Source organism: Cryptomeria japonica, chromosome 5 (assembly GCF_030272615.1).
Source record: "Cryptomeria japonica chromosome 5, Sugi_1.0, whole genome shotgun sequence".
Taxonomy (NCBI): Eukaryota; Viridiplantae; Streptophyta; class Pinopsida; order Cupressales; family Cupressaceae; genus Cryptomeria; species Cryptomeria japonica.
Window position 1 is genome coordinate 558080847 of NC_081409.1, and position 10664 is coordinate 558091510.

Genomic DNA, 10664 nt, shown 5'->3' on the forward strand with positions numbered 1-10664 from the left:
GGTAAGGATAAGAATCAAGGGGAATCCTCAGCCTAAGATACTCAAACATAGGATGAAGGGGAAGAAGAATTGCTTGACAAAGAAATTCAACAAGAAGAAGGAGAAGAGTTAGAAAAGGAACAAAAGTGTAACACCCCCGCTATGAGGCCCAAAGGACAATACAATAATACACAATAAAAAAATTGCGAATAATTAACTTTATTTTAATTTTATTATATATATATATATATATGTATATTTTAAAGATTACTTTACACAAGCATAAAGATACATACAACAAGATGAATGATAATGCACATTAAACAGATAACAACCATCCTCAAGGCCCCATAACGATGCAACACAAGGTTGAACATCATCTCAAATATCTTACAAAGAACTGCTATTCAAAATACATCATAGATCATTTCATAGGTACAAGATTCTCATTACATTGCTGAAGAATATACAAATGAACTTCAATACATTACAATAGATCCTCATTATATAAATCTCCAAGAATCCTATGATGGGATAATTACATTAATCTGAAACAATAACAATTATCTTCAATCTTCTCTCGAGTCATCACAATCACGAAGATGAAGAAGCCAAACCCAATGGGTGTGGAAAGCACTCCACCCAACCATGTGGCACCATAAGGTCCACCCCCTTTGCTAGGAGGTACCAGCCATACCCACTAGGTAGAAGCAAGACATACAAGGGTACCAACACGACTCACGGGAGAATCAACATGACAATACCCACAAAGAAACAATTAGTCTAAATGCACATGAGGCTCACAAGAGAACACCATAGAAAACACATAAGAATAACAACCAATCTCCAGAGGCCCAAACCAAACCATAAAAGGATAACCAACATAAGAAAACTAACCACTTTTGAAGGCTCAATATTACACAAAAGGATAAAAGACGCAAGTTACCACTAGGTAGCAATAGGGAAGAGTGTCATCACTAGGTTGTCATGAGTTACCCTGGTAGGTCTTCACTAGGTCCCGACCCCCATCCTGGATTACCTTGGTGACCTCTCCTGACCCCCGACCCCCATACATACACTAGTGGACCACACCAACCTTTCGTGGAGACAAGATTGGTGGAATCCATTCCAGGCCCTTCTCTACTTACCAAATGACCTATATGAGCGTTTGCGGTCAAACGAAGCAACACAATTATCTTTATTTGTGTGAGCTAACTACCCACCAAAGTTCATTAATTAGGTTATAACTTGATTACAAAACTCCCATTGAGCTACCCAAGCAACCACTTTAGGTCCTGGCCCCCAATGAAAGCCACTCCCCCTTTCCTTGCACCTAGGAATCAAATAAACACAAGGCCATGACACCCAAAACACAAGGTGACAGGGCTCCTACCATAGAAAGGCTTAGCCCACTTGCTAGAAAATAATAAACCAGGTGGTTCAAATCAATCAAGGATCAAAGAACCCATGCTAAAAACCAATCTTTACACTCAAGGATGAAGAATACATACACAAAAGAACATTGGCTTTGTCCTAGCCCCTGGAGACTAAAAGCATTAAAATATCATGACCAAAAATTTCAGAATGAATGGCTAGAGTCTAAGAAATAACAAATCTCATGTTGCCAAGCATGAAGGAATGTAATCTTAATAAACACAATCTTGTCTATACAACAATTGATCCAAGACATTGTTTTTTAATAACCCACAATTAAAATCATGATTACTCATTTCATTCCTATTAGTAGGATAATAAACTAACATCCCATATACAAACATTTAAGACAACATTATACATTACTACCATTTGCCAATATGATTAAATAAATAACCTGTTTTAAAGAAAGAATTTAGAGCTCAACAAAAAGTATACATTTATTTTCCAAAAAAAAACACAACTATTTACCCATTTCACTATCTTAATCAAAACTTAACTATTTTTAACCCCAAAATGAAACTACACATGTTCCAAATTATGAGAATATAAAAATAATTATCAAAACATTTGGCAAAATTAGGCTTACACAAGCCTTAACATTAACCAAATTAATGAATAGATCAGAAATATATATATATATATATACCCATGACACTACCATGGGTTACACCCATGGCAACCCAACTATAGTCCTCTGGGACTTACAAAAAAAAACACAGTGCTGATAAATTTTGATACAAATAGTCATTGCATAGTAGTTGATATCCCAAAACAAAATGAATATATATATATATATGAATGCAAATAAAACCAACAAACATAAATCATAGTGAAGTTATTCAGGTAAGAAATACATAAGCAATTTTTTTTAATTTCAGAATTAAAATACACAGATTTCCCATAAAAGTGGATTCAACCCCCAATTTTTTTAAAAATATCAAGCCTATTTAAAATTACAAAACAAAGTTGTAGGAAAAATCTTTTCCTGATATAAATTTCAGACTCGGAATTAAACCCAAGATGCTAAAAACCCAAACTCCCCATTAACAGATCATTCCCTTTAAATTTTTCCTAATACGATAAATCAAACAAACAGGTTTTCTTCCAAATCAATGAGAGAATTAAACATGCAAGAGACAAGGAACTAGAAAATCTACCTCTTTACGCTATCTGGAAAAAAAGACAACACAGAGGTAGACAATAATCGCCAAGCACAAATCTAGAAAGCTCCAGACCAGAAACTTCAACAAATCTCCCAATCTCCTTTCTTTGTTTTCTTCTATCAATTTTCCCCAAATCAATTTTGAAAACCAAACCCCCAAGTTTTATTTTCAAACCTCCATAACAAGAAGATTCAAAAATGCCAAAAATTTTCCCCAATATCTTCTACCCAAATCCCATAACCAGAGAAGAAATCATATGCAGAGAAGAGAGCCCCCAAAACTTCACGGCCAAAAACAAAAAAAAACATCCTCCCTCCACAAAGCTAACAACAATAATAAAATACCCTTTTTCAAATGTAACTCCCAACATGCAAGATTGTTTGCATAATTTATTAATTAATTTATTTTGTAACCCCCCACATGCACATGCAAGAAATTAAACATTATTTTTCCTGTTTGAATTAATTTCCAAAGGCACAAAAGAATTCAAAAGACTAATTTCCCTCTTCAATAATTATTTTCTAAACAATAAGTAATAATTTTTTTCTAATAAATAGGAGTAATGAAAATATTAAATTAAATATTTAAAATTTTCTATTTAATTAATCCTTCCAACATGATTAAATCCTGAAGCTTCTCAAATAAATAAGCAAATTGGGGCAACTATAATAGATTATTAACTAATTAAACTTGAATGCACACAAAAATGTTATTAGTAATTCCCTTACTAAATAACCCTTTCGAATAATTAAATAATTAAATCTTTTAGTTCCACAATCATAATTTATTACTTAATTAAACAATTGCATTCCAAATACCAATAGAGGTAAAATATTAATCATCCCACAAAATTATTAAATTATCCGTAGAGTAACAAAATACGACAACACAAAACACTAAGAGCCAACAGAGGGTGACGACTAACAAGACCTGACAAACAAAGAACTAGGGTGCCTGGCAGGGGTCTGACTGATATCTCCTTTGTCCACTTTACCATTGGGTTGGAGAGAACGCTCAGACCTGAAGATTCAGGTGGAGTCGATGCTTGATACCCGTAGCTGCATAAACAAACTGTCGAACATGTACATATATAAACCACATAATATCATATCGCGAATAAGGAATGGAAGTGGCGTAGCTTGCTCATAAAGAGCAGTGCGACGCTTTTCCCTTTCACCCAAGAACATCAAACATAGAAGCAATGTACATCAAGTTAGTATGCATCAATAAATGTAAAGAAACTCATAAATAATCTAGCTCAATAACAAACTATTGAATATGAATAGCATCTAATAATCACATCATATGTTTCCATCATACACATTAACTTATAACCATCAATCACAACCACTTAACAACATCATGAATTACATCACTATGGCAACAAAACAAAAAGGCACAAATAATGAATATCTCATAAGAATCCAAAAGTCATAGACAACATCACAACCAAAACCAAAATCGACTAACACCAAAATAAGGGTCGAACCACACAGAACACAAATCACAAGGTCTAACAAGCCAAAAGAGGGAGGGGCACTACAAAGAGGAAAAGTATGATGAAGAGGTATTACCAAAAATTCCCACTACTTCCTAGTCTAAAGGGACACAAGAAATCATTCCTCCTTCACCTCATGATACTTCAGGTATAACTCCTCCTCCAATGCTAGTTTCTAATCCCAATCCTTTTCGTTCTACCATTTCATATGCAGCTGAGACTCCTGGTATAGTAATTCACACTATCCCTTCTGCAACAACCAGTGAGTCAGCTCTAGATACCCCACAAGATGACATTGAAAATGTTTTCCTTCCTCATTTGTTTGAAGTGACTTCCTCCATGTTAGAAGATTTAAAAAAATTCATGTTAGAAACTGATCTTCCTCCCAAGGTTTCAATTATTGATAATCCAACTGTAGTAGTAACTACCACTCCTCCTATTGTAACTGTGCACCTGATTTGTTGGAGGCCTACAAGACAACAAGCAAACATCAAATGCACCCATGAAACATTATATCAAGAAATCTAAATGAAGAAAACATGTCCATCAAATAAAATTGCCCAAAACCGTCTCATGGTCCTCTATCTCCAAGGATCTTCAAGATTCGAGGTGGCTCTCAGCTTGGAAGAGCACTTGACCTTTTATATGACAACCTAAAGAACGAGATTGAAGGATGATCTAGGATCAAAATGGATGCAACTAAGATCCTAATGATTAGATGAAAAATTATTGATATGATATGGATGAAACACTATGATAGATGATATGCAAGATGGAGGTGTATTTCCAAATTGAAAGATTAAGTGATGTAATTAAGCTAAGATGAAGATGAGATATGAGAATGATATGGAATTGATATTAAATTAAGCTAAATGATAATCTAAAACATGATATAATCTAAACTATGATGCAATTAGGATGGCCTAGATGCTTGAGGGTGAACAATTGGAGCTCCTTGATAACCTGCACAGCAAAATAACTATAATATGGATGCAAAAGATGATGGATGGATCCTTAAATTGAAGAAACGGGCTCTATTTATAGAGAAAATAGAGAAATGGATGGTTGAGATTGAGCAATCTTAACAAGTGCTAGGATTGGAATTTATCAATCCATGAGGGGAATTCAATCTAATCCCAAGTTGACAAATGTCATCTTGAGATGGCTTGAGAGGATGCTAAGCAAGCATTAGATGCCAAGTAAGCATTAGGGGTAACCTCAAGGGATGACATCATTGGATAATGCCATTATCCAAGGGAGCATGCTATTGTCCAAGAGGAGTTGTCTTGTAAGAGGCATTAAATGCTCTTTGAAGACTTTGGAGGTTAACTTGTTGAAAGTTAGATAACCCTACAAGTTTGGAAGACTAAACAAGTTAACTTGTTGAAGAAGGTAGAGTCTTCAACACATTTTGAAGACTTTCCCCAAATTTGGAGAAGTGACTCCCCCAAATTTAGGGATGTGACAATATTAGAAGAATTAGGCTAATTAATGAGGAATTAGAGAGGTTCTAGAAGAATATTAGCATGCTAATGGAAAATGTAGGAGAATGCAAGTGGAGGGAAATAGGCATTTTTAGATAAAATAAAAGATTTATTTTAGCCAAAAGGAGTGCGACTTGCATTTGTAGGATTTTGCAAGTGGGAGGACTATTCACAAATAAATAATGATTTATTTAAATGCAAAAGGATTTTAATCAAATTCAAATTCAATTTAAAGGTAAAGAGGGGTTTTTTAATTAAATAAATAAGATTTATTCAATTAAATGGCTAAAGGGTACTTAATCAAACTTTAGTTTAATTAATAGGTTAGGCTAGAAGAAAAGGATTTTAATTAAATCTTTCATTTGATTAATAGGTTGATTGGAAGAATAGGGATATTAATTAAACCTTCGTCTAATTAATAGGAGAATAAATGATGATTAAATGAATAAAATTCATTTAATTAGTTGTGCAAGTTTTAGGTGTCTACAATAACCACAAACATACAGAACTAAGAGCTTGCATCTCAGGTCTTGACCATAGGAGTAGAAGACGATACACCTTTTCCACCTTGGTTAGTTTCCAATACCCCTAAGAGAGAAAAGCAAGCCATCTCCCCATATGACTTCGACTTCAGTCAGGTGGTTCTTGTCAAACCTAAGGGTACAAAGAAGGCTAAGACCTTATTCTAGGGTAAAGGTAGATAAGTCAAACAATAAGTATGTAGAAATGGCAATTCCTTCCCCAAATACAGACATAGAAAAAAAACAGCCCACAGATTATTTTATCAACAAGATTGAATTGGGAAAGCAAACTTAGGAAGGGATAGTAGAAGGTGATCAATCATATTTTGATAATCTTGTGGCAATATATAATGAGGAAAATTTCAAAAAGGATAGACCAAGTGGAACAAATCACCAATGTGTTGATCAAGATAACAAAGTCCTTAGAGATAATTGAGCTAGTCACTTCATTAGTTGATGAACAGATCATCAAGCAGGCCGAGCAAATCAATTCATGAGGAAGTATAGTTGGTGAGTGGATGGATAGGATACTGAGTCAAGGAACACATCTTGTAAGTTTCATTGTTATCTTAATCAATAATATGGAGGGTGTTAAAATTTGAGATAGCTAAAACATTGGATCCATTTTCACAAGAGTTAGAGACACAAGAGACAGGCTTTGACTCATGGCTGGAGTTAGAAGATTTTCAATTAGATGTTTTGGTTGACAATGAAGTTCTCCTTTCAAGGGATATGTACATTGAGCAAAGGGTACCACTAGAACATCAAATAAACAACCTGGAAATACTTATCAAAGATATGAGAAAGACTCAAAATGAATGTAATAACAAAGGAAATTAAATCATTGAAAAGATATATCAACACTTGCTTGTACATTCCTTGATGAAAACCAAAAGCCTCTTCATGAAGATGTTATTATCAAAGAATTCAGTTTGCTCATTAGAGAAGAGGTGGACAAAGAAGTCTTCTCAATATCTTCCATTGATAAGTTGATAGACATTCAAGTTAATCTGGATGATTTTACTTCTCTTCTAAAGAAGCACAAAAAGTGTTATGTGAGCCTTGAAGATTCCATCACTTGGGTCAAGGTCATCACAAGCTATACCAAGGGACTTGAAGAAAAACATATGAAGATTACTCTTCAAAAGTTTGAATAATTCATGAAGCAAGATCATACTAGAGTGTCTATTGACACATAATAGTTTTCATATCAGTTGTGCACTTTTTCAGTTAGATTTCGACAGCTCAAGTGTCATTTTGTATTAAAAAAATTTCATCTAGAACATGCACGAGTTCCAAGTCAAATATGACTCTTATTTGATTTAGTCATAGTTTTCCTAGATTAGCTCATTGCACCTCACCTATATATATGAGGTTGTTCATTGTAATTTTAATCTTTAATCTTATGCAACAAAACTCTGCTCATTGTAATTTTAATCTTTAACCTTATGCAACAAAATATTGTCAAAGTGAAGAGCAAAGTGAAACTTTGAGTTCATATTGTTATTTTGCAAACTTGATCAACTAAGAAGACATCTTTGGCATTTAGACTTTGTGTTGGATTCATCATGGTTTATGGTGAGAGTGTTCTTGTATCATTCTTATTAAATCTTGGTTTGATTGAGGAAAAGCATTATGGACAAGTATTATTAAAGAGTAGGACAAGTTTTGGTTTGCAAACTTTGTGTTACATTTCAGCACTTGTTAAATAGAATTAGTAATTACTATAAGAGGTAGTGAAGTGAAGTGAAGTGAAGACTTTGAGTTTCATTTTGTTATTTCAAGAAAATATTATCAAAACTATAATTAGAAATTGAGACAAAGACTTTGTGATTTGCATCGTTATATTGGTAAAATATTGTGGGCTACAAAAATTCTTTGTAAAAGGTTGATAGGATCATAGTGATTGTAAGACTTTGTGCTTGAACACTATTTTCTCGTCCTAGGGAAGCAACAAAGGACTTTGTGCCTTCACAGAAACTTTGCTTCTTTATTTGTATTTTTCATTCATATGCTCCAAGTTATTTCATAGTAACTTTGAATTTGTATTAATCATTACGACTCTAGATTGTAAATTTTTTTTTGAAAAAAGAGAAAAGAATAACATCTATTCTAATAAGAGAATAGGATGATGTACCGCCCAAGTTTAGATTAGGAATCATTGTTGTATTTTGTTCTAAATAGTAGATAGTAGTAAGAAAAAAAGGGGGATCCATCCCTTATAATTAGGAGAGATTTAATCTCGCATACTGTGGCTGAAACCACAATTTTGTGAGCTTCCCTAGTTAATTTTTTTTTCATCTAACGGGGCACAAAATTAATATGGCAATTGTATAAAGAAATTGATAGGTTATGGTCAAGAATTATGAGAGGGAAATATTTAGATCAAGAAGTGTCACATAGAATTTTTACTCAAGCAAATTCAGAGGGGGGCTCAACGGTTTGCAAATTTATGAGGGAATGTAGACACATCATAAACAATCATAGTTTGTGAAAAATTGAAAATGGGAAAGTTGCAAAGTTTTGGATAGATTTGTGGGAAGGGAAAGAATCTTTAGACAAAATGTGGGGGTATTCAGAATGGATTCAAGAGGTGATAGGTAGACGTGAAGAACTAGTCAAGGATTATGTTCATAAAGTCCTAGGCTTGTTGAATGAAGAATTTTCTTGGAAGGATATTGACAGATTGGGTGCCCTGGAGTAGGAGTAAAAAAATTTAAAGAATATTCTTGAAAGAAGAAAGATAAAAATTGCAAAGGAAAAGGATGAGGTAATTTGGTGCATTGCCTCTTCCAAAAAAAATTCAATAGTTGGGATATCGTATTCAAAATGAGATAAATAGATGCTCAAATTGGCTGAGAAGTCTTTGTTGGAATTCTTTTATTCTCCCTGAAGTGAGAGCCTTTCTGTGGGTGGCACTGCATGGTAGGATATAAACAAGGGACTATCTCCAAACTATAGAGATCCAAGTGTTGATTGGTTGTGCTCATTTAATCACAGGCAATCACTCAGATCTGTTGCCTTCCCAACCATAGGCGATAAACTGCTATCGTCACCCCCGAGAACACTTCTTATATTTTTCCTATTGATTCATTTATCTCCAAATGAGATCACCCTTCTTATATACCCATATTGAATGAAGAGATGTGACCTTTCACAAGGGTCGGCCTTGAATGACATGATTTTTCCACAAAGGGTGGTAGGCTGGATGAAGTCGACTCACCTAGCAAATATAAACCATAATGTATTAATAGCTTTGGGGTATCTCCCGCCACTAACCTCATACATCAAAACTCCTTTAGCTAGGGAGACATCTTCTCAGGTACACATGTCAGTGACATCCACCATGGCTACTTCTAGAGGGTGGATCCATCATGGCTACTCCTATTTATGGAAAAGAAAATGAACACAAGTGCTTATCACAAAATCACTCAATGTGATGTTGTCATCTCATCATGACGTTCACCATGGCTACTCCCAGAGGGTGAATAAACACAAGTGTTGAGTCATGGAGTCTCTCACATGACATCTACCATGGCTACTCCCAAAGGGTGGAACAAGAGATTTCATCTCAAACTTCTCCCTCACAGAGAATAATGCATCAACAAGGGCTTGCACCTCAGACTTATCCCTCATAGAGAAGAATGCATTAATAAGGGCTTGCACCTCAAACTTCTCCCTCACAAAGAAGAATGCATTAACAACAAATCTTCATGATGATGTGGCTCCCTCTAAATCTTGAAGTACGCGCGTGAACTTCCCGACCTCCTCATCCAAGGTTACCTCCAATGAATTTGTCAAAATCCCTCTGAATGTTACTTCCTCCTCTTCAAAGAAACTGATTGCAAAGACAATCTGTATGGGTTCTTCCTCTTTGATAAATGCTTCCATCTAGAAAGTCAGTCCTATGACTGCAAGCATGCAATCTCTTATGCTTCTTGGTTCGTCCTTTCTTTATCTTGAAAGACCGCCTGCAAAACATGACTTATGTGCTTAGCAAATTCACCACTAGTAGCATAAGCAAGAGCCCCTATGGCCAACATTTCTTCCTCATGGATTGTTGCACTTCTATAGGCAAATACTTGTTTTATAAAATGGAAATGCAAAATCTCAGAATCTCCACTAAAGTCCCCTCCATATTCCTCCTGAATTTCAATCTCTCATTTAAAACCACTGAAGCATGTCAAAATTCATAAAAAAGGTAGGAAACTTTGGTTTGATACAATAGTGTGAACCAGAAGGACTCCCACGTTGCTTTCATCACTATTTGCAGTGTCACGGGGTTTGACTTGACTGCATTGATGATTTTCCAATGACTCTCAAAGTGCTCGATAGCAATTAGTTTCCTTGACTCAGCAGGCCCAAACACCAGAAGGAAGTTTCCATGTTGCATATATTGAGCTCATTACCCTCTCGACTTCCTTCAAAAAGACTTACAAAGAAAGGATGTTCAGCAGAACTTATGTGTCGCTCAAGTTGAAAGAATTTTCACGGCTTGGAAATGAATATGAAGATTTGTCATCTAAAGCATGAGTCAAACAGGAAGACCAACCAATAATTCTACGCTGAGGATTGTAAAAGA